This window comes from Erinaceus europaeus, chromosome 20 (genome assembly GCF_950295315.1).
Source record: "Erinaceus europaeus chromosome 20, mEriEur2.1, whole genome shotgun sequence".
Lineage (NCBI taxonomy): Eukaryota > Metazoa > Chordata > Mammalia > Eulipotyphla > Erinaceidae > Erinaceus > Erinaceus europaeus.
This window is the reverse complement of record NC_080181.1, coordinates 41,217,742-41,244,708: the sequence shown is the minus strand read 5'-3', so window position 1 is coordinate 41,244,708 and position 26,967 is coordinate 41,217,742. Positions and strand designations below refer to the sequence as shown.

The window sequence follows — 26,967 nt, the reverse complement described above, 5'->3', positions numbered from 1 at the left end:
GGCGAAGGTGAAGCCGCAGCCAGAGACAGAGCCATAGACAGAGCCTGAGCCGGGCCCGCCTTCTGCCCTTTGGCAGCCTCCCCGAAGGTGCTGGGATCGATGATGACTCCCCACTCACACCAGCATTCCTTGGAAAAGCTGAACAAAATGAGTGAGAACCCCCTCCGTCTATCTCATCGGTTCTGAGGTCCATGCGGCACATGGTGCGACCCTGAGGCAGCAGGAGTGAGGGACACATGCCTTGCCGGGTCTTGCCTGCCTGCCTTGGCCTGGCCTGGCCTTGCCTTGGCTTGGCTTGCCTTGCCTTGCCTTGCCTGGCCTTGCCTTGCCTTGCCTTGCCTTGCCTTGCCTTGCCTTGCCTCGCATCGCCTAGCCCTGCATAGCCTTACCGAGTTTACCAGGCCTCACCTAACCTGTCTTGGCCTAACCTCCTGGCATCACACTCCCACTCCCACTCCCACTCGCACTCACAGTCCGTCAAGCTGCCATGTCAGGCAGTGTGGCCCAAAGCAAGGTGGGCCTGTTGGAGCTAGGGTATGGCCTAGGGTGTCCCCTGGCAGTACTGGCAGCCAGGGTGGTAAGGGTCAGTCAGGGAGTGCAAGGCCGGTCAACAGGTCTGTGCTGGCCGCCTTGTGGTGGCCTGCATGGCCTCACTCTCTAGAGCCCTCTGGTTTGTAGGCCTGGGGCCGGGCAAATGGGCATGGTTCTCAATGGGGGTGATTGTGGCTTGAGCAGCCTGCAGGGTCTCCACCCTTGCCATTGTCCTGTATCTCCAGGGGCTACGAGGAGCAGGGGGAAGTTGGCGAAGGCTCCAGGGGTCAGAACCATGGCCCTGAGTCTCAGGCCTTAAGCGTACCTTCATGAGGCAGAGGGAGTCCAGCGGTGTGGGGTATTTCCGAGCATGCAGCTTGGGGACAGAGCAAGAGTTAGACAGCTGGACTGGGTCCTGGGATCGGGGGTGTGGCCCTAGTCCTGACTAGTGCTCAGGCAGCCTATGGGAGAGGGAGGCTGGTCCTGGGCATGGGCATGGTCCTGGGCCAGGGCCTGTGCCAGGGCCCAGGTCACGCTTGATCCCCTGATTTGGGGGCAGCCTGAGTTGCAGGCCCAATTTGTGCCTGCCGTGCCCAAGTAGGAAGGCTGGTCTGGTGTGGAGGTCGCACAGTGGTGATGGGGAGGCCCTTGCATGGGGTATTTGGGCCCCTGGAGGGCCAGGAGGTCACCTGGGCCTTGATGACTTGCAGACCCAGCCTCTTGTCTCAGTCCCTTTCGTGGCTTGTGTGTGTTTAGGAAGGAGTCTTTTGGAAGGCCTTATGTGCAGTCCAGAACAGCCAGGGTGCCTGTGAAGCCTCCTGGGATCCCTGTGGTTCTAGTGTGTAAGTCAGCCTAGCTGGCTGCACTGCTCCCCGTGGAGGCTGTCAGGCTGTCAGGTGTGCAGGCAGAGGGTGTGAGCTAGGCTAGGCCAGGCTTGGAGGGGTGTGCTTGGAGGATTTTGGACAGTCATCCGGCCTTTGCTTCCTGCAGAGGGCAGTGTTGTGCGCCCTGAGGAGGGTGTGAGGGCATGTGGGTGTGAGGGCCCCAGGGCTGTGTGGCTTAGACCCAAGGCTTGCAGACTGTTTGTGAAGGTAGCAGAGAGCTGGTCCAGGGCAGAAGCCAGGGGGCCCAAGAGGGTGCCCCGCCAGCAGCATCCCTGCATTCCCTCTTGCATGCACGCACTCATACACGCCAGGCACCCTCACCAGTCCAAGCCGGCAGCCACTTTGGCAGGCAAGCAGGCAGGCAGGCTGGCAGGCAGGCAGGCAGGCTGGCAGGCAGCCATTGGCGCCGGCAGGCACCTAGGCCTGTGGGCAGTGGTCAGGGCTAACAGCGCAGAGGCCAGCCTCAGTAGGAGGCAGGCCAGCTGGGTCTTGCCGAGCATGGGCCCAGAGCCCAGCATGCACCCTGCTGACGCACAGACGTGTTGTCTCCCCACCTCTCAGGTGCATTTGGCTGCCAAGCGGACTGGACGACCCAGTCGGTGAAGCCAGGCGAGGAGAGGTCCCGGACCCACTTGGCGAGCCAGCCCAGGAGGCTGTGGCAGAGGCTGGCTGTGGCGGCTGTGTGCGCAGCCTGGCCGAGGACACCTCCCCCAGGTAAGCTGGCCTTTGGCCCTGGGCAGCTGGGGCCTTGTTGGGGACTGGCACTAGGCCTGGCAATGGGTCGGCCTGCAGGGGAGGCTGCTGCTGATGCTGTTGTAGCGCTGGCGCACAAGGCAGTGGCCGTGGTGGCGGGCTGCAGTGTGCTCCCACGGGCACCCACTCTCCCTGGACTGAGCTCAGGGGCTGGGCTCCTCAGGCCCTGTGGGTGCTGCAGGGAGGGGCTGAGCCTCTCAGCCTTTCCCTGAGCCGTGGCCGGATCTGGAGCCGAAGGCGAAGGTGAAGCCGCAGCCAGAGACAGAGCCATAGACAGAGCCTGAGCCGGGCCCGCCTTCTGCCCTTTGGCAGCCTCCCCGAAGGTGCTGGGATCGATGATGACTCCCCACTCACACCAGCATTCCTTGGAAAAGCTGAACAAAATGAGTGAGAACCCCCTCCGTCTATCTCATCGGTTCTGAGGTCCATGCGGCACATGGTGCGACCCTGAGGCAGCAGGAGTGAGGGACACATGCCTTGCCGGGTCTTGCCTGCCTGGCCTGGCCTGGCCTGGCCTTGCCTTGCCTTGCCTTGCCTTGCCTTGCCTGGCCTTGCCTTGCCTTGCCTTGCCTTGCCTCGCAGCGCCTAGCCCTGCATAGCCTTACCGAGTTTACCAGGCCTCACCTAACCTGTCTTGGCCTAACCTCCTGGCATCACACTCCCACTCCCACTCCCACTCGCACTCACAGTCCGTCAAGCAGCCATGTCAGGCAGTGTGGCCCAAAGCAAGGTGGGCCTGTTGGAGCTAGGGTATGGCCTAGGGTGTCCCCTGGCAGTACTGGCAGCCAGGGTGGTAAGGGTCAGTCAGGGAGTGCAAGGCCGGTCAACAGGTCTGTGCTGGCCGCCTTGTGGTGGCCTGCATGGCCTCACTCTCTAGAGCCCTCTGGTTTGTAGGCCTGGGGCCGGGCAAATGGGCATGGTTCTCAATGGGGGTGATTGTGGCTTGAGCAGCCTGCAGGGTCTCCACCCTTGCCAGTGTCCTGTATCTCCAGGGGCTACGAGGAGCAGGGGGAAGTTGGCGAAGGCTCCAGGGGTCAGAACCATGGCCCTGAGTCTCAGGCCTTAAGCGTACCTTCATGAGGCAGAGGGAGTCCAGCGGTGTGGGGTGTTTCCGAGCATGCAGCTTGGGGACAGAGCAAGAGTTAGACAGCTGGACTGGGTCCTGGGATCGGGGGTGTGGCCCTAGTCCTGACTAGTGCTCAGGCAGCCGATGGGAGAGGGAGGCTGGGCCTGGGATGGGCATGGTCCTGGGCCAGGGCCTGTGCCAGGGCCCAGGTCGCGCTTGGTCCCCTGATTTGGGGGCAGCCTGAGTTGCAGGCCCCATTTGTGCCTGCCGTGCCCAAGCAGGAAGGCTGGTCTGGTGTGGAGGTCGCACAGTGGTTATGGGGAGGCCCTTGCATGGGGTATTTGGGCCCCTGGAGGGCCAGGAGGTCACCTGGGCCTTGATGACTTGCAGACCCAGCCTCTTGTCTCAGTCCCTTTCGTGGCTTGTGTGTGTTTAGGAAGGAGTCTTTTGGAAGGCCTTATGTGCAGTCCAGAACAGCCAGGGTGCCTGTGAAGCCTCCTGGGATCCCTGTGGTTCTAGTGTGTAAGTCAGCCTAGCTGGCTGCACTGCTCCCCGTGGAGGCTGTCAGGCTGTCAGGTGTGCAGGCAGAGGGTGTGAGCTAGGCTAGGCCAGGCTTGGAGGGGTGTGCTTGGAGGCTTTTGGACAGTCATCCGGCCTTTGCTTCCTGCAGAGGGCAGTGTTGTGCGCCCTGAGGAGGGTGTGAGGGCATGTGGGTGTGAGGGCCCCAGGGCTGTGTGGCTTAGACCCAAGGCTTGCAGACTGTTTGTGAAGGTAGCAGAGAGCTGGTCCAGGGCAGAAGCCAGGGGGCCCAAGAGGGTGCCCCGCCAGCAGCATCCCTACATTCCCTCTTGCATGCACGCACTTATACACGCCATGCACCCTCACCAGTCCAAGCCGGCAGCCACTTTGGCAGGCAAGCAGGCAGGCAGGCTGGCAGGCAGGCAGGCAGGCTGGCAGGCAGCCATTGGTGCCGGCAGGCACCTAGGCCTGTGGGCAGTGGTCAGGGCTAACAGCGCAGAGGCCAGCCTCAGTAGGAGGCAGGCCAGCTGGGTCTTGCCGAGCATGGGCCCAGAGCCCAGCATGCACCCTGCTGACGCACAGACGTGTTGTCTCCCCACCTCTCAGGTGCATTTGGCTGCCAAGCGGACTGGACGACCCAGTCGGTGAGGCCAGGCGAGGAGATGTCCCAGACCCACTTGGCGAGCCAGCCCAGGAGGCTGTGGCAGAGGCTGGCTGTGGCGGCTGTGTGCGCAGCCTGGCCGAGGACACCTCCCCCAGGTAAGCTGGCCTTTGGCCCTGGGCAGCTGGGGCCTTGTTGGGGACTGGCACTAGGCCTGGCAATGGGTCGGCCTGCAGGGGAGGCTGCTGCTGATGCTGTTGTAGCGCTGGCGCACAAGGCAGTGGCCGTGGTGGCGGGCTGCAGTGTGCTCCCACGGGGACCCACTCTCCCTGGACTGAGCTCAGGGGCTGGGCTCCTCAGGCCCTGTGGGTGCTGCAGGGAGGGGCTGAGCCTCTCAGCCTTTCCCTGAGCCGTGGCCGGATCTGGAGCCGAAGGCGAAGGTGAAGCCGCAGCCAGAGACAGAGCCATAGACAGAGCCTGAGCCGGGCCCGCCTTCTGCCCTTTGGCAGCCTCCCCGAAGGTGCTGGGATCGATGATGACTCCCCACTCACACCAGCATTCCTTGGAAAAGCTGAACAAAATGAGTGAGAACCCCCTCCGTCTATCTCATCGGTTCTGAGGTCCATGCGGCACATGGTGCGACCCTGAGGCAGCAGGAGTGAGGGACACATGCCTTGCCGGGTCTTGCCTGCCTGCCTTGGCCTGGCCTGGCCTTGCCTTGGCTTGGCTTGCCTTGCCTTGCCTTGCCTTGCCTTGCCTTGCCTTGCCTTGCCTCGCATCGCCTAGCCCTGCATAGCCTTACCGAGTTTACCAGGCCTCACCTAACCTGTCTTGGCCTAACCTCCTGGCATCACACTCCCACTCCCACTCCCACTCGCACTCACAGTCCGTCAAGCAGCCATGTCAGGCAGTGTGGCCCAAAGCAAGGTGGGCCTGTTGGAGCTAGGGTATGGCCTAGGGTGTCCCCTGGCAGTACTGGCAGCCAGGGTGGTAAGGGTCAGTCAGGGAGTGCAAGGCCGGTCAACAGGTCTGTGCTGGCCGCCTTGTGGTGGCCTGCATGGCCTCACTCTCTAGAGCCCTCTGGTTTGTAGGCCTGGGGCCGGGCAAATGGGCATGGTTCTCAATGGGGGTGATTGTGGCTTGAGCAGCCTGCAGGGTCTCCACCCTTGCCATTGTCCTGTATCTCCAGGGGCTACGAGGAGCAGGGGGAAGTTGGCGAAGGCTCCAGGGGTCAGAACCATGGCCCTGAGTCTCAGGCCTTAAGCGTACCTTCATGAGGTAGAGGGAGTCCAGCGGTGTGGGGTATTTCCGAGCATGCAGCTTGGGGACAGAGCAAGAGTTAGACAGCTGGACTGGGTCCTGGGATCGGGGGTGTGGCCCTAGTCCTGACTAGTGCTCAGGCAGCCTATGGGAGAGGGAGGCTGGGCCTGGGCATGGGCATGGTCCTGGGCCAGGGCCTGTGCCAGGGCCCAGGTCACGCTTGATCCCCTGATTTGGGGGCAGCCTGAGTTGCAGGCCCAATTTGTGCCTGCCGTGCCCAAGTAGGAAGGCTGGTCTGGTGTGGAGGTCGCACAGTGGTGATGGGGAGGCCCTTGCATGGGGTATTTGGGCCCCTGGAGGGCCAGGAGGTCACCTGGGCCTTGATGACTTGCAGACCCAGCCTCTTGTCTCAGTCCCTTTCGTGGCTTGTGTGTGTTTAGGAAGGAGTCTTTTGGAAGGCCTTATGTGCAGTCCAGAACAGCCAGGGTGCCTGTGAAGCCTCCTGGGATCCCTGTGGTTCTAGTGTGTAAGTCAGCCTAGCTGGCTGCACTGCTCCCCGTGGAGGCTGTCAGGCTGTCAGGTGTGCAGGCAGAGGGTGTGAGCTAGGCTAGGCCAGGCTTGGAGGGGTGTGCTTGGAGGATTTTGGACAGTCATCCGGCCTTTGCTTCCTGCAGAGGGCAGTGTTGTGCGCCCTGAGGAGGGTGTGAGGGCATGTGGGTGTGAGGGCCCCAGGGCTGTGTGGCTTAGACCCAAGGCTTGCAGACTGTTTGTGAAGGTAGCAGAGAGCTGGTCCAGGGCAGAAGCCAGGGGGCCCAAGAGGGTGCCCCGCCAGCAGCATCCCTGCATTCCCTCTTGCATGCACGCACTCATACACGCCAGGCACCCTCACCAGTCCAAGCCGGCAGCCACTTTGGCAGGCAAGCAGGCAGGCAGGCTGGCAGGCAGGCAGGCAGGCTGGCAGGCAGCCATTGGCGCCGGCAGGCACCTAGGCCTGTGGGCAGTGGTCAGGGCTAACAGCGCAGAGGCCAGCCTCAGTAGGAGGCAGGCCAGCTGGGTCTTGCCGAGCATGGGCCCAGAGCCCAGCATGCACCCTGCTGACGCACAGACGTGTTGTCTCCCCACCTCTCAGGTGCATTTGGCTGCCAAGCGGACTGGACGACCCAGTCGGTGAAGCCAGGCGAGGAGAGGTCCCGGACCCACTTGGCGAGCCAGCCCAGGAGGCTGTGGCAGAGGCTGGCTGTGGCGGCTGTGTGCGCAGCCTGGCCGAGGACACCTCCCCCAGGTAAGCTGGCCTTTGGCCCTGGGCAGCTGGGGCCTTGTTGGGGACTGGCACTAGGCCTGGCAATGGGTCGGCCTGCAGGGGAGGCTGCTTCTGATGCTGTTGTAGCGCTGGCGCACAAGGCAGTGGCCGTGGTGGCGGGCTGCAGTGTGCTCCCACGGGGACCCACTCTCCCTGGACTGAGCTCAGGGGCTGGGCTCCTCAGGCCCTGTGGGTGCTGCAGGGAGGGGCTGAGCCTCTCAGCCTTTCCCTGAGCCGTGGCCGGATCTGGAGCCGAAGGCGAAGGTGAAGCCGCAGCCAGAGACAGAGCCATAGACAGAGCCTGAGCCGGGCCCGCCTTCTGCCCTTTGGCAGCCTCCCCGAAGGTGCTGGGATCGATGATGACTCCCCACTCACACCAGCATTCCTTGGAAAAGCTGAACAAAATGAGTGAGAACCCCCTCCGTCTATCTCATCGGTTCTGAGGTCCATGCGGCACATGGTGCGACCCTGAGGCAGCAGGAGTGAGGGACACATGCCTTGCCGGGTCTTGCCTGGCCTGCCCTGGCCTGGCCTGGCCTTGCCTTGCCTTGCCTTGCCTTGCCTTGCCTTGCCTTGCCTTGCCTTGCCTTGCCTCGCATCGCCTAGCCCTGCATAGCCTTACCGAGTTTACCAGGCCTCACCTAACCTGTCTTGGCCTAACCTCCTGGCATCACACTCCCACTCCCACTCCCACTCACAGTCCGTCAAGCAGCCATGTCAGGCAGTGTGGCCCAAAGCAAGGTGGGCCTGTTGGAGCTAGGGTATGGCCTAGGGTGTCCCCTGGCAGTACTGGCAGCCAGGGTGGTAAGGGTCAGTCAGGGAGTGCAAGGCCGTTCAACAGGTCTGTGCTGGCCACCTTGTGGTGGCCTGCATGGCCTCACTCTCTAGAGCCCTCTGGTTTGTAGGCCTGGGGCCGGGCAAATGGGCATGGTTCTCAATGGGGGTGATTGTGGCTTGAGCAGCCTGCAGGGTCTCCACCCTTGCCATTGTCCTGTATCTCCAGGGGCTACGAGGAGCAGGGGGAAGTTGGCGAAGGCTCCAGGGGTCAGAACCATGGCCCTGAGTCTCAGGCCTTAAGCGTACCTTCATGAGGCAGAGGGAGTCCAGCGGTGTGGGGTGTTTCCGAGCATGCAGCTTGGGGACAGAGCAAGAGTTAGACAGCTGGACTGGGTCCTGGGATCGGGGGTGTGGCCCTAGTCCTGACTAGTGCTCAGGCAGCCTATGGGAGAGGGAGGCTGGGCCTGGGCATGGGCATGGTCCTTGGCCAGGGCCTGTGCCAGGGCCCAGGTCATGCTTGGTCCCCTGATTTGGGGGCAGCCTGAGTTGCAGGCCCCATTTGTGCCTGCCGTGCCCAAGCAGGAAGGCTGGTCTGGTGTGGAGGTCGCACAGTGGTGATGGGGAGGCCCTTGCATGGGGTATTTGGGCCCCTGGAGGGCCAGGAGGTCACCTGGGCCTTGATGACTTGCAGACCCAGCCTCTTGTCTCAGTCCCTTTCGTGGCTTGTGTGTGTTTAGGAAGGAGTCTTTTGGAACGCCTTATGTGCAGTCCAGAACAGCCAGGGTGCCTGTGAAGCCTCCTGGGATCCCTGTGGTTCTAGTGTGTAAGTCAGCCTAGCTGGCTGCACTGCTCCCCGTGGAGGCTGTCAGGCTGTCAGGTGTGCAGGCAGAGGGTGTGAGCTAGGCTAGGCCAGGCTTGGAGGGGTGTGCTTGGAGGCTTTTGGACAGTCATCCGGCCTTTGCTTCCTGCAGAGGGCAGTGTTGTGCGCCCTGAGGAGGGTGTGAGGGCATGTGGGTGTGAGGGCCCCAGGGCTGTGTGGCTTAGACCCAAGGCTTGCAGACTGTTTGTGAAGGTAGCAGAGAGCTGGTCCAGGGCAGAAGCCAGGGGGCCCAAGAGGGTGCCCCGCCAGCAGCATCCCTGCATTCCCTCTTGCATGCACGCACTCATACACGCCAGGCACCCTCACCAGTCCAAGCCGGCAGCCACTTTGGCAGGCAAGCAGGCAGGCAGGCTGGCAGGCAGGCAGGCAGGCTGGCAGGCAGCCATTGGCGCCGGCAGGCACCTAGGCCTGTGGGCAGTGGTCAGGGCTAACAGTGCAGAGGCCAGCCTCAGTAGGAGGCAGGCCAGCTGGGTCTTGCCGAGCATGGGCCCAGAGCCCAGCATGCACCCTGCTGACGCACAGACGTGTTGTCTCCCCACCTCTCAGGTGCATTTGGCTGCCAAGCGGACTGGACGACCCAGTCGGTGAGGCCAGGCGAGGAGAGGTCCCGGACCCACTTGGCGAGCCAGCCCAGGAGGCTGTGGCAGAGGCTGGCTGTGGCGGCTGTGTGCGCAGCCTGGCCGAGGACACCTCCCCCAGGTAAGCTGGCCTTTGGCCCTGGGCAGCTGGGGCCTTGTTGGGGACTGGCACTAGGCCTGGCAATGGGTCGGCCTGCAGGGGAGGCTGCTGCTGATGCTGTTGTAGCGCTGGCGCACAAGGCAGTGGCCGTGGTGGCGGGCTGCAGTGTGCTCCCACGGGGACCCACTCTCCCTGGACTGAGCTCAGGGGCTGGGCTCCTCAGGCCCTGTGGGTGCTGCAGGGAGGGGCTGAGCCTCTTAGCCTTTCCCTGAGCCGTGGCCGGATCTGGAGCCGAAGGCGAAGGTGAAGCCGCAGCCAGAGACAGAGCCATAGACAGAGCCTGAGCCGGGCCCGCCTTCTGCCCTTTGGCAGCCTCCCCGAAGGTGCTGGGATCGATGATGACTCCCCACTCACACCAGCATTCCTTGGAAAAGCTGAACAAAATGAGTGAGAACCCCCTCCGTCTATCTCATCGGTTCTGAGGTCCATGCGGCACATGGTGCGACCCTGAGGCAGCAGGAGTGAGGGACACATGCCTTGCCGGGTCTTGCCTGCCTGCCCTGGCCTGGCCTGGCCTTGCCTTGCCTTGCCTTGCCTTTCCTTGCCTTGCCTTGCCTCGCATCGCCTAGCCCTGCATAGCCTTACCGAGTTTACCAGGCCTCACCTAACCTGTCTTGGCCTAACCTCCTGGCATCACACACCCACTCCCACTCCCACTCCCACTCGCACTCACAGTCCGTCAAGCAGCCATGTCAGGCAGTGTGGCCCAAAGCAAGGTGGGCCTGTTGGAGCTAGGGTATGGCCTAGGGTGTCCCCTGGCAGTACTGGCAGCCAGGGTGGTAAGGGTCAGTCAGGGAGTGCAAGGCCGGTCAACAGGTCTGTGCTGGCCGCATTGTGGTGGCCTGCATGGCCTCACTCTCTAGAGCCCTCTGGTTTGTAGGCCTGGGGCCGGGCAAATGGGCATGGTTCTCAATGGGGGTGATTGTGGCTTGAGCAGCCTGCAGGGTCTCCACCCTTGCCATTGTCCTGTATCTCCAGGGGCTACGAGGAGCAGGGGGAAGTTGGCGAAGGCTCCAGGGGTCAGAACCATGGCCCTGAGTCTCAGGCCTTAAGCGTACCTTCATGAGGCAGAGGGAGTCCAGCGGTGTGGGGTGTTTCCGAGCATGCAGCTTGGGGACAGAGCAAGAGTTAGACAGCTGGACTGGGTCCTGGGATCGGGGGTGTGGCCCTAGTCCTGACTAGTGCTCAGGCAGCCTATGGGAGAGGGAGGCTGGGCCTGGGCATGGGCATGGTCCTGGGCCAGGGCCTGTGCCAGGGCCCAGGTCGCGCTTGGTCCCCTGAGTTGGGGGCAGCCTGAGTTGCAGGCCCCATTTGTGCCTGCCGTGCCCAAGCAGGAAGGCTGGTCTGGTGTGGAGGTCGCACAGTGGTGATGGGGAGGCCCTTGCATGGGGTATTTGGGCCCCTGGAGGGCCAGGAGGTCACCTGGGCCTTGATGACTTGCAGACCCAGCCTCTTGTCTCAGTCCCTTTCGTGGCTTGTGTGTGTTTAGGAAGGAGTCTTTTGGAAGGCCTTATTTGCAGTCCAGAACAGCCAGGGTGCCTGTGAAGCCTCCTGGGATCCCTGTGGTTCTAGTGTGTAAGTCAGCCTAGCTGGCTGCACTGCTCCCCGTGGAGGCTGTCAGGCTGTCAGGTGTGCAGGCAGAGGGTGTGAGCTAGGCTAGGCCAGGCTTGGAGGGGTGTGCTTGGAGGCTTTTGGACAGTCATCCGGCCTTTGCTTCCTGCAGAGGGCAGTGTTGTGCGCCCTGAGGAGGGTGTGAGGGCATGTGGGTGTGAGGGCCCCAGGGCTGTGTGGCTTAGACCCAAGGCTTGCAGACTGTTTGTGAAGGTAGCAGAGAGCTGGTCCAGGGCAGAAGCCAGGGGGCCCAAGAGGGTGCCCCGCCAGCAGCATCCCTGCATTCCCTCTTGCATGCACGCACTCATACACGCCAGGCACCCTCACCAGTCCAAGCCGGCAGCCACTTTGGCAGGCAAGCAGGCAGGCAGGCTGGCAGGCAGCCATTGGCGCCGGCAGGCACCTAGGCCTGTGGGCAGTGGTCAGGGCTAACAGCGCAGAGGCCAGCCTCAGTAGGAGGCAGGCCAGCTGGGTCTTGCCGAGCATGGGCCCAGAGCCCAGCATGCACCCTGCTGACGCACAGACGTGTTGTCTCCCCACCTCTCAGGTGCATTTGGCTGCCAAGCGGACTGGACGACCCAGTCGGTGAGGCCAGGCGAGGAGAGGTCCCGGACCCACTTGGCGAGCCAGCCCAGGAGGCTGTGGCAGAGGCTGGCTGTGGCGGCTGTGTGCGCAGCCTGGCCGAGGACACCTCCCCCAGGTAAGCTGGCCTTTGGCCCTGGGCAGCTGGGGCCTTGTTGGGGACTGGCACTAGGCCTGGCAATGGGTCGGCCTGCAGGGGAGGCTGCTGCTGATGCTGTTGTAGCGCTGGCGCACAAGGCAGTGGCCGTGGTGGCGGGCTGCAGTGTGCTCCCACGGGGACCCACTCTCCCTGGACTGAGCTCAGGGGCTGGGCTCCTCAGGCCCTGTGGGTGCTGCAGGGAGGGGCTGAGCCTCTCAGCCTTTCCCTGTGCCGTGGCCGGATCTGGAGCCGAAGGCGAAGGTGAAGCCGCAGCCAGAGACAGAGCCATAGACAGAGCCTGAGCCGGGCCCGCCTTCTGCCCTTTGGCAGCCTCCCCGAAGGTGCTGGGATCGATGATGACTCCCCACTCACACCAGCATTCCTTGGAAAAGCTGAACAAAATGAGTGAGAACCCCCTCCGTCTATCTCATCGGTTCTGAGGTCCATGCGGCACATGGTGCGACCCTGAAGCAGCAGGAGTGAGGGACACATGCCTTGCCGGGTCTTGCCTGGCCTGCCCTGGCCTGGCCTGGCCTAGCCTGGCCTGGCCTTGCCTTGCCTTGCCTTGCCTTGCCTTGCCTTGCCTTGCCTTGCCTTGCCTTGCCTTGCCTTGCCTTGCCTTGCCTTGCCTTGCCTCGCATCGCCTAGCCCTGCATAGCCTTACCGAGTTTACCAGGCCTCACCTAACCTGTCTTGGCCTAACCTCCTGGCATCACACTCCCACTCCCACTCCCACTCGCACTCACAGTCCGTCAAGCAGCCATTTCAGGCAGTGTGGCCCAAAGCAAGGTGGGCCTGTTGGAGCTAGGGTATGGCCTAGGGTGTCCCCTGGCAGTACTGGCAGCCAGGGTGGTAAGGGTCAGTCAGGGAGTGCAAGGCCGGTCAACAGGTCTGTGCTGGCCGCCTTGTGATGGCCTGCATGGCCTCACTCTCTAGAGCCCTCTGGTTTGTAGGCCTGGGGCCGGGCAAATGGGCATGGTTCTCAATGGGGGTGATTGTGGCTTGAGCAGCCTGCAGGGTCTCCACCCTTGCCATTGTCCTGTATCTCCAGGGGCTACGAGGAGCAGGGGGAAGTTGGCGAAGGCTCCAGGGGTCAGAACCATGGCCCTGAGTCTCAGGCCTTAAGCGTACCTTCATGAGGCAGAGGGAGTCCAGCGGTGTGGGGTGTTTCCGAGCATGCAGCTTGGGGACAGAGCAAGAGTTAGACAGCTGGACTGGGTCCTGGGATCGGGGGTGTGGCCCTAGTCCTGACTAGTGCTCAGGCAGCCGATGGGAGAGGGAGGCTGGGCCTGGGCATGGGCATGGTCCTGGGCCAGGGCCTGTGCCAGGGCCCAGGTCGCGCTTGGTCCCCTGATTTGGGGGCAGCCTGAGTTGCAGGCCCCATTTGTGCCTGCCGTGCCCAAGCAGGAAGGCTGGTCTGGTGTGGAGGTCGCACAGTGGTGATGGGGAGGCCCTTGCATGGGGTATTTGGGCCCCTGGAGGGCCAGGAGGTCACCTGGGCCTTGATGACTTGCAGACCCAGCCTCTTGTCTCAGTCCCTTTCGTGGCTTGTGTGTGTTTAGGAAGGAGTCTTTTGGAAGGCCTTATGTGCAGTCCAGAACAGCCAGGGTGCCTGTGAAGCCTCCTGGGATCCCTGTGGTTCTAGTGTGTAAGTCAGCCTAGCTGGCTGCACTGCTCCCCGTGGAGGCTGTCAGGCTGTCAGGTGTGCAGGCAGAGGGTGTGAGCTAGGCTAGGCCAGGCTTGGAGGGGTGTGCTTGGAGGATTTTGGACAGTCATCCGGCCTTTTTTTTCCTGCAGAGTGCAGTGTTGTGCGCCCTGAGGAGGGTGTGAGGGCATGCGGGTGTGAGGGCCCCAGGTCTGTGTGGCTTAGACCCAAGGCTTGCAGACTGTTTGTGAAGGTAGCAGAGAGCTGGTCCAGGGCAGAAGCCAGGGGGCCCAAGAGGGTGCCCCGCCAGCAGCATCCCTGCATTCCCTCTTGCATGTACGCACTCATACACGCCAGGCACCCTCACCAGTCCAAGCCGGCAGCCACTTTGGCAGGCAAGCAGGCAGGCAGGCTGGCAGGCAGCCATTGGCGCCGGCAGGAACCTAGGCCTGTGGGCAGTGGTCAGGGCTAACAGCGCAGAGGCCAGCCTCAGTAGGAGGCAGGCCAGCTGGGTCTTGCCGAGCATGGGCCCAGAGCCCAGCATGCACCCTGCTGACGCACAGACGTGTTGTCTCCCCACCTCTCAGGTGCATTTGGCTGCCAAGCGGACTGGACGACCCAGTCGGTGAGGCCAGGCGAGGAGAGGTCCCGGACCCACTTGGCGAGCCAGCCCAGGAGGCTGTGGCAGAGGCTGGCTGTGGCGGCTGTGTGCGCAGCCTGGCCGAGGACACCTCCCCCAGGTAAGCTGGCCTTTGGCCCTGGGCAGCTGGGGCCTTGTTGGGGACTGGCACTAGGCCTGGCAATGGGTCGGCCTGCAGGGGAGGCTGCTGCTGATGCTGTTGTAGCGCTGGCGCACAAGGCAGTGGCCGTGGTGGCGGGCTGCAGTGTGCTCCCACGGGGACCCACTCTCCCTGGACTGAGCTCAGGGGCTGGGCTCCTCAGGCCCTGTGGGTGCTGCAGGGAGGGGCTGAGCCTCTCAGCCTTTCCCTGAGCCGTGGCCGGATCTGGAGCCGAAGGCGAAGGTGAAGCCGCAGCCAGAGACAGAGCCATAGACAGAGCCTGAGCCGGGCCCGCCTTCTGCCCTTTGGCAGCCTCCCCGAAGGTGCTGGGATCGATGATGACTCCCCACTCACACCAGCATTCCTTGGAAAAGCTGAACAAAATGAGTGAGAACCCCCTCCGTCTATCTCATCGGTTCTGAGGTCCATGCGGCACATGGTGCGACCCTGAGGCAGCAGGAGTGAGGGACACATGCCTTGCCGGGTCTTGCCTGGCCTGCACTGGCCTGGCCTGGCCTGGCCTGGCCTGGCCTTGCCTTGCCTTGCCTTGCCTTGCCTTGCCTTGCCTTGCCTTGCCTTGCCTTGCCTTGCCTTGCCTTGCCTTGCCTTGCCTCTCATCGCCTAGCCCTGCACAGCCTTACCGAGTTTACCAGGCCTCACCTAACCTGTCTTGGCCTAACCTCCTGGCATCACACTCCCACTCCCACTCCCACTCGCACTCACAGTCCGTCAAGCAGCCATGTCAGGCAGTGTGGCCCAAAGCAAGGTGGGCCTGTTGGAGCTAGGGTATGGCCTAGGGTGTCCCCTGGCAGTACTGGCAGCCAGGGTGGTAAGGGTCAGTCAGGGAGTGCAAGGCCGGTCAACAGGTCTGTGCTGGCTGCCTTGTGGTGGCCTGCATGGCCTCACTCTCTAGAGCCCTCTGGTTTGTAGGCCTGGGGCCGGGCAAATGGGCATGGTTCTCAATGGGGGTGATTGTGGCTTGAGCAGCCTGCAGGGTCTCCACCCTTGCCATTGTCCTGTATCTCCAGGGGCTACGAGGAGCAGGGGGAAGTTGGCGAAGGCTCCAGGGGTCAGAACCATGGCCCTGAGTCTCAGGCCTTAAGCGTACCTTCATGAGGCAGAGGGAGTCCAGCGGTGTGGGGTGTTTCCGAGCATGCAGCTTGGGGACAGAGCAAGAGTTAGACAGCTGGACTGGGTCCTGGGATCGGGGGTGTGGCCCTAGTCCTGACTAGTGCTCAGGCAGCCGATGGGAGAGGGAGGCTGGGCCTGGGCATGGGCATGGTCCTGGGCCAGGGCCTGTGCCAGGGCCCAGGTCACGCTTGGTCCCCTGATTTGGGGGCAGCCTGAGTTGCAGGCCCCATTTGTGCCTGCCGTGCCCAAGCAGGAAGGCTGGTCTGGTGTGGAGGTCGCACAGTGGTGATGGGGAGGCCCTTGCATGGGGTATTTGGGCCCCTGGAGGGCCAGGAGGTCACCTGGGCCTTGATGACTTGCAGACCCAGCCTCTTGTCTCAGTCCCTTTCGTGGCTTGTGTGTGTTTAGGAAGGAGTCTTTTGGAAGGCCTTATGTGCAGTCCAGAACAGCCAGGGTGCCTGTGAAGCCTCCTGGGATCCCTGTGGTTCTAGTGTGTAAGTCAGCCTAGCTGGCTGCACTGCTCCCCGTGGAGGCTGTCAGGCTGTCAGGTGTGCAGGCAGAGGGTGTGAGCTAGGCTAGGCCAGGCTTGGAGGGGTGTGCTTGGAGGATTTTGGACAGTCATCCGGCCTTTGCTTCCTGCAGAGGGCAGTGTTGTGCGCCCTGAGGAGGGTGTGAGGGCATGCGGGTGTGAGGGCCCCAGGGCTGTGTGGCTTAGACCCAAGGCTTGCAGACTGTTTGTGAAGGTAGCAGAGAGCTGGTCCAGGGCAGAAGCCAGGGGGCCCAAGAGGGTGCCCCGCCAGCAGCATCCCTGCATTCCCTCTTGCATGCACGCACTCATACACGCCAGGCACCCTCACCAGTCCAAGCCGGCAGCCACTTTGGCAGGCAAGCAGGCAGGCAGGCTGGCAGGCAGGCAGGCAGGCTGGCAGGCAGCCATTGGCGCCGGCAGGCACCTAGGCCTGTGGGCAGTGGTCAGGGCTAACAGCGCAGAGGCCAGCCTCAGTAGGAGGCAGGCCAGCTGGGTCTTGCCGAGCATGGGCCCAGAGCCCAGCATGCACCCTGCTGACGCACAGACGTGTTGTCTCCCCACCTCTCAGGTGCATTTGGCTGCCAAGCGGACTGGACGACCCAGTCGGTGAGGCCAGGCGAGGAGAGGTCCCGGACCCACTTGGCGAGCCAGCCCAGGAGGCTGTGGCAGAGGCTGGCTGTGGCGGCTGTGTGCGCAGCCTGGCCGAGGACACCTCCCCCAGGTAAGCTGGCCTTTGGCCCTGGGCAGCTGGGGCCTTGTTGGGGACTGGCACTAGGCCTGGCAATGGGTCGGCCTGCAGGGGAGGCTGCTGCTGATGCTGTTGTAGCGCTGGCGCACAAGGCAGTGGCCGTGGTGGCGGGCTGCAGTGTGCTCCCACGGGGACCCACTCTCCCTGGACTGAGCTCAGGGGCTGGGCTCCTCAGGCCCTGTGGGTGCTGCAGGGAGGGGCTGAGCCTCTCAGCCTTTCCCTGAGCCGTGGCCGGATCTGGAGCCGAAGGCGAAGGTGAAGCCGCAGCCAGAGACAGAGCCATAGACAGAGCCTGAGCCGGGCCCGCCTTCTGCCCTTTGGCAGCCTCCCCGAAGGTGCTGGGATCGATGATGACTCCCCACTCACACCAGCATTCCTTGGAAAAGCTGAACAAAATGAGTGAGAACCCCCTCCGTCTATCTCATCGGTTCTGAGGTCCATGCGGCACATGGTGCGACCCTGAGGCAGCAGGAGTGAGGGACACATGCCTTGCCGGGTCTTGCCTGGCCTGCACTGGCCTGGCCTGGCCTTGCCTTGCCTTGCCTTGCGTTGCCTTGCCTTGCCTTGCCTTGCCTTGCCTTGCCTTGCCTTGCCTTGCCTTGCCTTGCCTTGCCTTGCCTCTCATCGCCTAGCCCTGCATAGCCTTACCGAGTTTACCAGGCCTCACCTAACCTGTCTTGGCCTAACCTCCTGGCATCACACTCCCACTCCCACTCCCACTCGCACTCACAGTCCGTCAAGCAGCCATGTCAGGCAGTGTGGCCCAAAGCAAGGTGGGCCTGTTGGAGCTAGGGTATGGCCTAGGGTGTCCCCTGGCAGTACTGGCAGCCAGGGTGGTAAGGGTCAGTCAGGGAGTGCAAGGCCGGTCAACAGGTCTGTGCTGGCTGCCTTGTGGTGGCCTGCATGGCCTCACTCTCTAGAGCCCTCTGGTTTGTAGGCCTGGGGCCGGGCAAATGGGCATGGTTCTCAATGGGGGTGATTGTGGCTTGAGCAGCCTGCAGGGTCTCCACCCTTGCCATTGTCCTGTATCTCCAGGGGCTACGAGGAGCAGGGGGAAGTTGGCGAAGGCTCCAGGGGTCAGAACCATGGCCCTGAGTCTCAGGCCTTAAGCGTACCTTCATGAGGCAGAGGGAGTCCAGCGGTGTGGGGTGTTTCCGAGCATGCAGCTTGGGGACAGAGCAAGAGTTAGACAGCTGGACTGGGTCCTGGGATCGGGGGTGTGGCCCTAGTCCTGACTAGTGCTCAGGCAGCCGATGGGAGAGGGAGGCTGGGCCTGGGCATGGGCATGGTCCTGGGCCAGGGCCTGTGCCAGGGCCCAGGTCACGCTTGGTCCCCTGATTTGGGGGCAGCCTGAGTTGCAGGCCCCATTTGTGCCTGCCGTGCCCAAGCAGGAAGGCTGGTCTGGTGTGGAGGTCGCACAGTGGTGATGGGGAGGCCCTTGCATGGGGTATTTGGGCCCCTGGAGGACCAGGAGGTCACCTGGGCCTTGATGACTTGCAGACCCAGCCTCTTGTCTCAGTCCCTTTCGTGGCTTGTGTGTGTTTAGGAAGGAGTCTTTTGGAAGGCCTTATGTGCAGTCCAGAACAGCCAGGGTGCCTGTGAAGCCTCCTGGGATCCCTGTGGTTCTAGTGTGTAAGTCAGCCTAGCTGGCTGCACTGCTCCCCGTGGAGGCTGTCAGGCTGTCAGGTGTGCAGGCAGAGGGTGTGAGCTAGGCTAGGCCAGGCTTGGAGGGGTTTGCTTGGAGGCTTTTGGACAGTCATCCGGCCTTTGCTTCCTGCAGAGGGCAGTGTTGTGCGCCCTGAGGAGGGTGTGAGGGCATGTGGGTGTGAGGGCCCCAGGGCTGTGTGGCTTAGACCCAAGGCTTGCAGACTGTTTGTGAAGGTAGCAGAGAGCTGGTCCAGGGCAGAAGCCAGGGGGCCCAAGAGGGTGCCCCGCCAGCAGCATCCCTGCATTCCCTCTTGCATGCACGCACTCATACACGCCAGGCACCCTCACCAGTCCAAGCCGGCAGCCACTTTGGCAGGCAAGCAGGCAGGCAGGCTGGCAGGCAGGCAGGCAGGCTGGCAGGCAGCCATTGGCGCTGGCAGGCACCTAGGCCTGTGGGCAGTGGTCAGGGCTAACAGCGCAGAGGCCAGCCTCAGTAGGAGGCAGGCCAGCTGGGTCTTGCCGAGCATGGGCCCAGAGCCTAGCATGCACCCTGCTGACGCACAGACGTGTTGTCTCCCCACCTCTCAGGTGCATTTGGCTGCCAAGCGGACTGGACGACCCAGTCGGTGAGGCCAGGCGAGGAGAGGTCCCGGACCCACTTGGCGAGCCAGCCCAGGAGGCTGTGGCAGAGGCTGGCTGTGGCGGCTGTGTGCGCAGCCTGGCCGAGGACACCTCCCCCAGGTAAGCTGGCCTTTGGCCCTGGGCAGCTGGGGCCTTGTTGGGGACTGGCACTAGGCCTGGCAATGGGTCGGCCTGCAGGGGAGGCTGCTGCTGATGCTGTTGTAGCGCTGGCGCACAAGGCAGTGGCCGTGGTGGCGGGCTGCAGTGTGCTCCCACGGGGACCCACTCTCCCTGGACTGAGCTCAGGGGCTGGGCTCCTCAGGCCCTGTGGGTGCTGCAGGGAGGGGCTGAGCCTCTCAGCCTTTCCCTGAGCCGTGGCCGGATCTGGAGCCGAAGGCGAAGGTGAAGCCGCAGCCAGAGACAGAGCCATAGACAGAGCCTGAGCCGGGCCCGCCTTCTGCCCTTTGGCAGCCTCCCCGAAGGTGCTGGGATCGATGATGACTCCCCACTCACACCAGCATTCCTTGGAAAAGCTGAACAAAATGAGTGAGAACCCCCTCCGTCTATCTCATCGGTTCTGAGGTCCATGCGGCACATGGTGCGACCCTGAGGCAGCAGGAGTGAGGGACACATGCCTTGCCGGGTCTTGCCTGGCCTGGCCTGGCCTGGCCTTGCCTTGCCTTGCCTTGCCTTGCCTTGCCTTGCCTTGCCTTGCCTTGCCTTGCCTTGCCTTGCCTTGCCTTGCCTTGCCTTGCCTTGCCTTGCCTTGCCTTGCCTCGCATCGCCTAGCCCTGCATAGCCTTACCGAGTTTACCAGGCCTCACCTAACCTGTCTTGGCCTAACCTCCTGGCATCACACTCCCACTCCCACTCCCACTCGCACTCACAGTCCGTCAAGCAGCCATGTCAGGCAGTGTGGCCCAAAGCAAGGTGGGCCTGTTGGAGCTAGGGTATGGCCTAGGGTGTCCCCTGGCAGTACTGGCAGCCAGGGTGGTAAGGGTCAGTCAGGGAGTGCAAGGCCGGTCAACAGGTCTGTGCTGGCCGCCTTGTGGTGGCCTGCATGGCCTCACTCTCTAGAGCCCTCTGGTTTGTAGGCCTGGGGCCGGGCAAATGGGCATGGTTCTCAATGGGGGTGATTGTGGCTTGAGCAGCCTGCAGGGTCTCCACCCTTGCCATTGTCCTGTATCTCCAGGGGCTACGAGGAGCAGGGGGAAGTTGGCGAAGGCTCCAGGGGTCAGAACCATGGCCCTGAGTCTCAGGCCTTAAGCGTACCTTCATGAGGCAGAGGGAGTCCAGCGGTGTGGGGTGTTTCCGAGCATGCAGCTTGGGGACAGAGCAAGAGTTAGACAGCTGGACTGGGTCCTGGGATCGGGGGTGTGGCCCTAGTCCTGACTAGTGCTCAGGCAGCCTATGGGAGAGGGAGGCTGGGCCTGGGCATGGGCATGGTCCTGGGCCAGGGCCTGTGCCAGGGCCCAGGTCGCGCTTGGTCCCCTGAGTTGGGGGCAGCCTGAGTTGCAGGCCCCATTTGTGCCTGCCGTGCCCAAGCAGGAAGGCTGGTCTGGTGTGGAGGTCGCACAGTGGTGATGGGGAGGCCCTTGCATGGGGTATTTGGGCCCCTGGAGGGCCAGGAGGTCACCTGGGCCTTGATGACTTGCAGACCCAGCCTCTTGTCTCAGTCCCTTTCGTGGCTTGTGTGTGTTTAGGAAGGAGTCTTTTGGAAGGCCTTATGTGCAGTCCAGAACAGCCAGGGTCCCTGTGAAGCCTCCTGGGATCCCTGTGGTTCTAGTGTGTAAGTCAGCCTAGCTGGCTGCACTGCTCCCCGTGGAGGCTGTCAGGCTGTCAGGTGTGCAGGCAGAGGGTGTGAGCTAGGCTAGGCCAGGCTTGGAGGGGTGTGCTTGGAGGATTTTGGACAGTCATCCGGCCTTTGCTTCCTGCAGAGGGCAGTGTTGTGCGCCCTGAGGAGGGTGTGAGGGCATGCGGGTGTGAGGGCCCCAGGTCTGTGTGGCTTAGACCCAAGGCTTGCAGACTGTTTGTGAAGGTAGCAGAGAGCTGGTCCAGGGCAGAAGCCAGGGGGCCCAAGAGGGTGCCCCGCCAGCAGCATCCCTGCATTCCCTCTTGCATGCACGCACTCATACACGCCAGGCACCCTCACCAGTCCAAGCCGGCAGCCACTTTGGCAGGCAAGCAGGCAGGCAGGCTGGCAGGCAGCCATTGGCGCCGGCAGGCACCTAGGCCTGTGGGCAGTGGTCAGGGCTAACAGCGCAGAGGCCAGCCTCAGTAGGAGGCAGGCCAGCTGGGTCTTGCCGAGCATGGGCCCAGAGCCCAGCATGCACCCTGCTGACGCACAGACGTGTTGTCTCCCCACCTCTCAGGTGCATTTGGCTGCCAAGCGGACTGGACGACCCAGTCGGTGAGGCCAGGCGAGGAGAGGTCCCGGACCCACTTGGCGAGCCAGCCCAGGAGGCTGTGGCAGAGGCTGGCTGTGGCGGCTGTGTGCGCAGCCTGGCCGAGGACACCTCCCCCAGGTAAGCTGGCCTTTGGCCCTGGGCAGCTGGGGCCTTGTTGGGGACTGGCACTAGGCCTGGCAATGGGTCGGCCTGCAGGGGAGGCTGCTGCTGATGCTGTTGTAGCGCTGGCGCACAAGGCAGTGGCCGTGGTGGCGGGCTGCAGTGTGCTCCCACGGGGACCCACTCTCCCTGGACTGAGCTCAGGGGCTGGGCTCCTCAGGCCCTGTGGGTGCTGCAGGGAGGGGCTGAGCCTCTCAGCCTTTCCCTGAGCCGTGGCCGGATCTGGAGCCGAAGGCGAAGGTGAAGCCGCAGCCAGAGACAGAGCCATAGACAGAGCCTGAGCCGGGCCCGCCTTCTGCCCTTTGGCAGCCTCCCCGAAGGTGCTGGGATCGATGATGACTCCCCACTCACACCAGCATTCCTTGGAAAAGCTGAACAAAATGAGTGAGAACCCCCTCCGTCTATCTCATCGGTTCTGAGGTCCATGCGGCACATGGTGCGACCCTGAGGCAGCAGGAGTGAGGGACACATGCCTTGCCGGGTCTTGCCTGGCCTGCCCTGGCCTGGCCTGGCCTAGCCTGGCCTGGCCTGGCCTTGCCTTGCCTTGCCTTGCCTTGCCTTGCCTTGCCTTGCCTTGCCTTGCCTTGCCTTGCCTTGCCTTGCCTTGCCTCGCATCGCCTAGCCCTGCATAGCCTTACCGAGTTTACCAGGCCTCACCTAACCTGTCTTGGCCTAACCTCCTGGCATCACACTCCCACTCCCACTCCCACTCGCACTCACAGTCCGTCAAGCAGCCATGTCAGGCAGTGTGGCCCAAAGCAAGGTGGGCCTGTTGGAGCTAGGGTATGGCCTAGGGTGTCCCCTGGCAGTACTGGCAGCCAGGGTGGTAAGGGTCAGTCAGGGAGTGCAAGGCCGGTCAACAGGTCTGTGCTGGCCGCCTTGTGGTGGCCTGCATGGCCTCACTCTCTAGAGCCCTCTGGTTTGTAGGCCTGGGGCCGGGCAAATGGGCATGGTTCTCAATGGGGGTGATTGTGGCTTGAGCAGCCTGCAGGGTCTCCACCCTTGCCATTGTCCTGTATCTCCAGGGGCTACGAGGAGCAGGGGGAAGTTGGCGAAGGCTCCAGGGGTCAGAACCATGGCCCTGAGTCTCAGGCCTTAAGCGTACCTTCATGAGGCAGAGGGAGTCCAGCGGTGTGGGGTGTTTCCGAGCATGCAGCTTGGGGACAGAGCAAGAGTTAGACAGCTGGACTGGGTCCTGGGATCGGGGGTGTGGCCCTAGTCCTGACTAGTGCTCAGGCAGCCTATGGGAGAGGGAGGCTGGGCCCGGGCATGGGCATGGTCCTGGGCCAGGGCCTGTGCCAGGGCCCAGGTCGCGCTTGGTCCCCTGATTTGGGGGCAGCCTGAGTTGCAGGCCCCATTTGTGCCTGCCGTGCCCAAGCAGGAAGGCTGGTCTGGTGTGGAGGTCGCACAGTGGTGATGGGGAGGCCCTTGCATGGGGTATTTGGGCCCCTGGAGGGCCAGGAGGTCACCTGGGCCTTGATGACTTGCAGACCCAGCCTCTTGTCTCAGTCCCTTTCGTGGCTTGTGTGTGTTTAGGAAGGAGTCTTTTGGAAGGCCTTATGTGCAGTCCAGAACAGCCAGGGTGCCTGTGAAGCCTCCTGGGATCCCTGTGGTTCTAGTGTGTAAGTCAGCCTAGCTGGCTGCACTGCTCCCCGTGGAGGCTGTCAGGCTGTCAGGTGTGCAGGCAGAGGGTGTGAGCTAGGCTAGGCCAGGCTTGGAGGGGTGTGCTTGGAGGATTTTGGACAGTCATCCGGCCTTTGCTTCCTGCAGAGGGCAGTGTTGTGCGCCCTGAGGAGGGTGTGAGGGCATGTGGGTGTGAGGGCCCCAGGGCTGTGTGGCTTAGACCCAAGGCTTGCAGACTGTTTGTGAAGGTAGCAGAGAGCTGGTCCAGGGCAGAAGCCAGGGGGCCCAAGAGGGTGCCCCGCCAGCAGCATCCCTGCATTCCCTCTTGCATGCACGCACTCATACACGCCAGGCACCCTCACCAGTCCAAGCCGGCAGCCACTTTGGCAGGCAAGCAGGCAGGCAGGCTGGCAGGCAGGCAGGCAGGCTGGCAGGCAGCCATTGGCGCCGGCAGGCACCTAGGCCTGTGGGCAGTGGTCAGGGCTAACAGCGCAGAGGCCAGCCTCAGTAGGAGGCAGGCCAGCTGGGTCTTGCCGAGCATGGGCCCAGAGCCCAGCATGCACCCTGCTGACGCACAGACGTGTTGTCTCCCCACCTCTCAGGTGCATTTGGCTGCCAAGCGGACTGGACGACCCAGTCGGTGAGGCCAGGCGAGGAGAGGTCCCGGACCCACTTGGCGAGCCAGCCCAGGAGGCTGTGGCAGAGGCTGGCTGTGGCGGCTGTGTGCGCAGCCTGGCCGAGGACACCTCCCCCAGGTAAGCTGGCCTTTGGCCCTGGGCAGCTGGGGCCTTGTTGGGGACTGGCACTAGGCCTGGCAATGGGTCGGCCTGCAGGGGAGGCTGCTGCTGATGCTGTTGTAGCGCTGGCGCACAAGGCAGTGGCCGTGGTGGCGGGCTGCAGTGTGCTCCCACGGGGACCCACTCTCCCTGGACTGAGCTCAGGGGCTGGGCTCCTCAGGCCCTGTGGGTGCTGCAGGGAGGGGCTGAGCCTCTCAGCCTTTCCCTGTGCCGTGGCCGGATCTGGAGCCGAAGGCGAAGGTGAAGCCGCAGCCAGAGACAGAGCCATAGACAGAGCCTGAGCCGGGCCCGCCTTCTGCCCTTTGGCAGCCTCCCCGAAGGTGCTGGGATCGATGATGACTCCCCACTCACACCAGCATTCCTTGGAAAAGCTGAACAAAATGAGTGAGAACCCCCTCCGTCTATCTCATCGGTTCTGAGGTCCATGCGGCACATGGTGCGACCCTGAAGCAGCAGGAGTGAGGGACACATGCCTTGCCGGGTCTTGCCTGGCCTGCCCTGGCCTGGCCTGGCCTAGCCTGGCCTGGCCTTGCCTTGCCTTGCCTTGCCTTGCCTTGCCTTGCCTTGCCTTGCCTTGCCTTGCCTTGCCTTGCCTTGCCTTGCCTTGCCTTGCCTCGCATCGCCTAGCCCTGCATAGCCTTACCGAGTTTACCAGGCCTCACCTAACCTGTCTTGGCCTAACCTCCTGGCATCACACTCCCACTCCCACTCCCACTCGCACTCACAGTCCGTCAAGCAGCCATTTCAGGCAGTGTGGCCCAAAGCAAGGTGGGCCTGTTGGAGCTAGGGTATGGCCTAGGGTGTCCCCTGGCAGTACTGGCAGCCAGGGTGGTAAGGGTCAGTCAGGGAGTGCAAGGCCGGTCAACAGGTCTGTGCTGGCCGCCTTGTGATGGCCTGCATGGCCTCACTCTCTAGAGCCCTCTGGTTTGTAGGCCTGGGGCCGGGCAAATGGGCATGGTTCTCAATGGGGGTGATTGTGGCTTGAGCAGCCTGCAGGGTCTCCACCCTTGCCATTGTCCTGTATCTCCAGGGGCTACGAGGAGCAGGGGGAAGTTGGCGAAGGCTCCAGGGGTCAGAACCATGGCCCTGAGTCTCAGGCCTTAAGCGTACCTTCATGAGGCAGAGGGAGTCCAGCGGTGTGGGGTGTTTCCGAGCATGCAGCTTGGGGACAGAGCAAGAGTTAGACAGCTGGACTGGGTCCTGGGATCGGGGGTGTGGCCCTAGTCCTGACTAGTGCTCAGGCAGCCGATGGGAGAGGGAGGCTGGGCCTGGGCATGGGCATGGTCCTGGGCCAGGGCCTGTGCCAGGGCCCAGGTCGCGCTTGGTCCCCTGATTTGGGGGCAGCCTGAGTTGCAGGCCCCATTTGTGCCTGCCGTGCCCAAGCAGGAAGGCTGGTCTGGTGTGGAGGTCGCACAGTGGTGATGGGGAGGCCCTTGCATGGGGTATTTGGGCCCCTGGAGGGCCAGGAGGTCACCTGGGCCTTGATGACTTGCAGACCCAGCCTCTTGTCTCAGTCCCTTTCGTGGCTTGTGTGTGTTTAGGAAGGAGTCTTTTGGAAGGCCTTATGTGCAGTCCAGAACAGCCAGGGTGCCTGTGAAGCCTCCTGGGATCCCTGTGGTTCTAGTGTGTAAGTCAGCCTAGCTGGCTGCACTGCTCCCCGTGGAGGCTGTCAGGCTGTCAGGTGTGCAGGCAGAGGGTGTGAGCTAGGCTAGGCCAGGCTTGGAGGGGTGTGCTTGGAGGATTTTGGACAGTCATCCGGCCTTTTTTTTCCTGCAGAGTGCAGTGTTGTGCGCCCTGAGGAGGGTGTGAGGGCATGCGGGTGTGAGGGCCCCAGGTCTGTGTGGCTTAGACCCAAGGCTTGCAGACTGTTTGTGAAGGTAGCAGAGAGCTGGTCCAGGGCAGAAGCCAGGGGGCCCAAGAGGGTGCCCCGCCAGCAGCATCCCTGCATTCCCTCTTGCATGTACGCACTCATACACGCCAGGCACCCTCACCAGTCCAAGCCGGCAGCCACTTTGGCAGGCAAGCAGGCAGGCAGGCTGGCAGGCAGCCATTGGCGTCGGCAGGAACCTAGGCCTGTGGGCAGTGGTCAGGGCTAACAGCGCAGAGGCCAGCCTCAGTAGGAGGCAGGCCAGCTGGGTCTTGCCGAGCATGGGCCCAGAGCCCAGCATGCACCCTGCTGACGCACAGACGTGTTGTCTCCCCACCTCTCAGGTGCATTTGGCTGCCAAGCGGACTGGACGACCCAGTCGGTGAGGCCAGGCGAGGAGAGGTCCCGGACCCACTTGGCGAGCCAGCCCAGGAGGCTGTGGCAGAGGCTGGCTGTGGCGGCTGTGTGCGCAGCCTGGCCGAGGACACCTCCCCCAGGTAAGCTGGCCTTTGGCCCTGGGCAGCTGGGGCCTTGTTGGGGACTGGCACTAGGCCTGGCAATGGGTCGGCCTGCAGGGGAGGCTGCTGCTGATGCTGTTGTAGCGCTGGCGCACAAGGCAGTGGCCGTGGTGGCAGGCTGCAGTGTGCTCCCACGGGGACCCACTCTCCCTGGACTGAGCTCAGGGGCTGGGCTCCTCAGGCCCTGTGGGTGCTGCAGGGAGGGGCTGAGCCTCTCAGCCTTTCCCTGAGCCGTGGCCGGATCTGGAGCCGAAGGCGAAGGTGAAGCCGCAGCCAGAGACAGAGCCATAGACAGAGCCTGAGCCGGGCCCGCCTTCTGCCCTTTGGCAGCCTCCCCGAAGGTGCTGGGATCGATGATGACTCCCCACTCACACCAGCATTCCTTGGAAAAGCTGAACAAAATGAGTGAGAACCCCCTCCGTCTATCTCATCGGTTCTGAGGTCCATGCGGCACATGGTGCGACCCTGAGGCAGCAGGAGTGAGGGACACATGCCTTGCCGGGTCTTGCCTGGCCTGCACTGGCCTGGCCTGGCCTGGCCTGGCCTGGCCTTGCCTTGCCTTGCCTTGCCTTGCCTTGCCTTGCCTTGCCTTGCCTTGCCTTGCCTTGCCTTGCCTTGCCTTGCCTTGCCTTGCCTCTCATCGCCTAGCCCTGCACAGCCTTACCGAGTTTACCAGGCCTCACCTAACCTGTCTTGGCCTAACCTCCTGGCATCACACTCCCACTCCCACTCCCACTCGCACTCACAGTCCGTCAAGCAGCCATGTCAGGCAGTGTGGCCCAAAGCAAGGTGGGCCTGTTGGAGCTAGGGTATGGCCTAGGGTGTCCCCTGGCAGTACTGGCAGCCAGGGTGGT

At 63.1% G+C, this 26,967-nt stretch overlaps 1 long non-coding RNA gene and 12 other non-coding genes across 16 annotated transcripts in view; all 13 read left to right on the top strand.

Moving 5' to 3' along the window:
• Window positions 1-26,967, top strand: part of LOC107522705 (uncharacterized) — a 227,886-nt gene that overhangs the window by 55,214 nt on the left and 145,705 nt on the right. The window lies entirely within an intron of this gene.
• LOC132535111 (small nucleolar RNA SNORD116) lies at window positions 94-191 on the top strand. Its single transcript, XR_009546895.1, has one exon. It is a non-coding gene; the product is annotated as a small nucleolar RNA SNORD116 (small nucleolar RNA).
• On the top strand, window positions 2,498-2,595 carry LOC132535110 (small nucleolar RNA SNORD116). The gene has a single exon (XR_009546894.1). It is a non-coding gene; the product is annotated as a small nucleolar RNA SNORD116 (small nucleolar RNA).
• Window positions 4,881-4,978, top strand: LOC132535109 (small nucleolar RNA SNORD116). Its single transcript, XR_009546893.1, has one exon. It is a non-coding gene; the product is annotated as a small nucleolar RNA SNORD116 (small nucleolar RNA).
• On the top strand, window positions 7,265-7,362 carry LOC132535108 (small nucleolar RNA SNORD116). Its single transcript, XR_009546892.1, has one exon. It is a non-coding gene; the product is annotated as a small nucleolar RNA SNORD116 (small nucleolar RNA).
• LOC132535107 (small nucleolar RNA SNORD116) lies at window positions 9,639-9,736 on the top strand. The gene has a single exon (XR_009546891.1). It is a non-coding gene; the product is annotated as a small nucleolar RNA SNORD116 (small nucleolar RNA).
• Window positions 11,989-12,086, top strand: LOC132535106 (small nucleolar RNA SNORD116). The gene has a single exon (XR_009546890.1). It is a non-coding gene; the product is annotated as a small nucleolar RNA SNORD116 (small nucleolar RNA).
• LOC132535105 (small nucleolar RNA SNORD116) lies at window positions 14,395-14,492 on the top strand. The gene has a single exon (XR_009546889.1). It is a non-coding gene; the product is annotated as a small nucleolar RNA SNORD116 (small nucleolar RNA).
• On the top strand, window positions 16,815-16,912 carry LOC132535104 (small nucleolar RNA SNORD116). The gene has a single exon (XR_009546888.1). It is a non-coding gene; the product is annotated as a small nucleolar RNA SNORD116 (small nucleolar RNA).
• LOC132535103 (small nucleolar RNA SNORD116) lies at window positions 19,230-19,327 on the top strand. Its single transcript, XR_009546887.1, has one exon. It is a non-coding gene; the product is annotated as a small nucleolar RNA SNORD116 (small nucleolar RNA).
• LOC132535102 (small nucleolar RNA SNORD116) lies at window positions 21,635-21,732 on the top strand. Its single transcript, XR_009546886.1, has one exon. It is a non-coding gene; the product is annotated as a small nucleolar RNA SNORD116 (small nucleolar RNA).
• LOC132535101 (small nucleolar RNA SNORD116) lies at window positions 24,055-24,152 on the top strand. Its single transcript, XR_009546885.1, has one exon. It is a non-coding gene; the product is annotated as a small nucleolar RNA SNORD116 (small nucleolar RNA).
• On the top strand, window positions 26,461-26,558 carry LOC132535100 (small nucleolar RNA SNORD116). Its single transcript, XR_009546884.1, has one exon. It is a non-coding gene; the product is annotated as a small nucleolar RNA SNORD116 (small nucleolar RNA).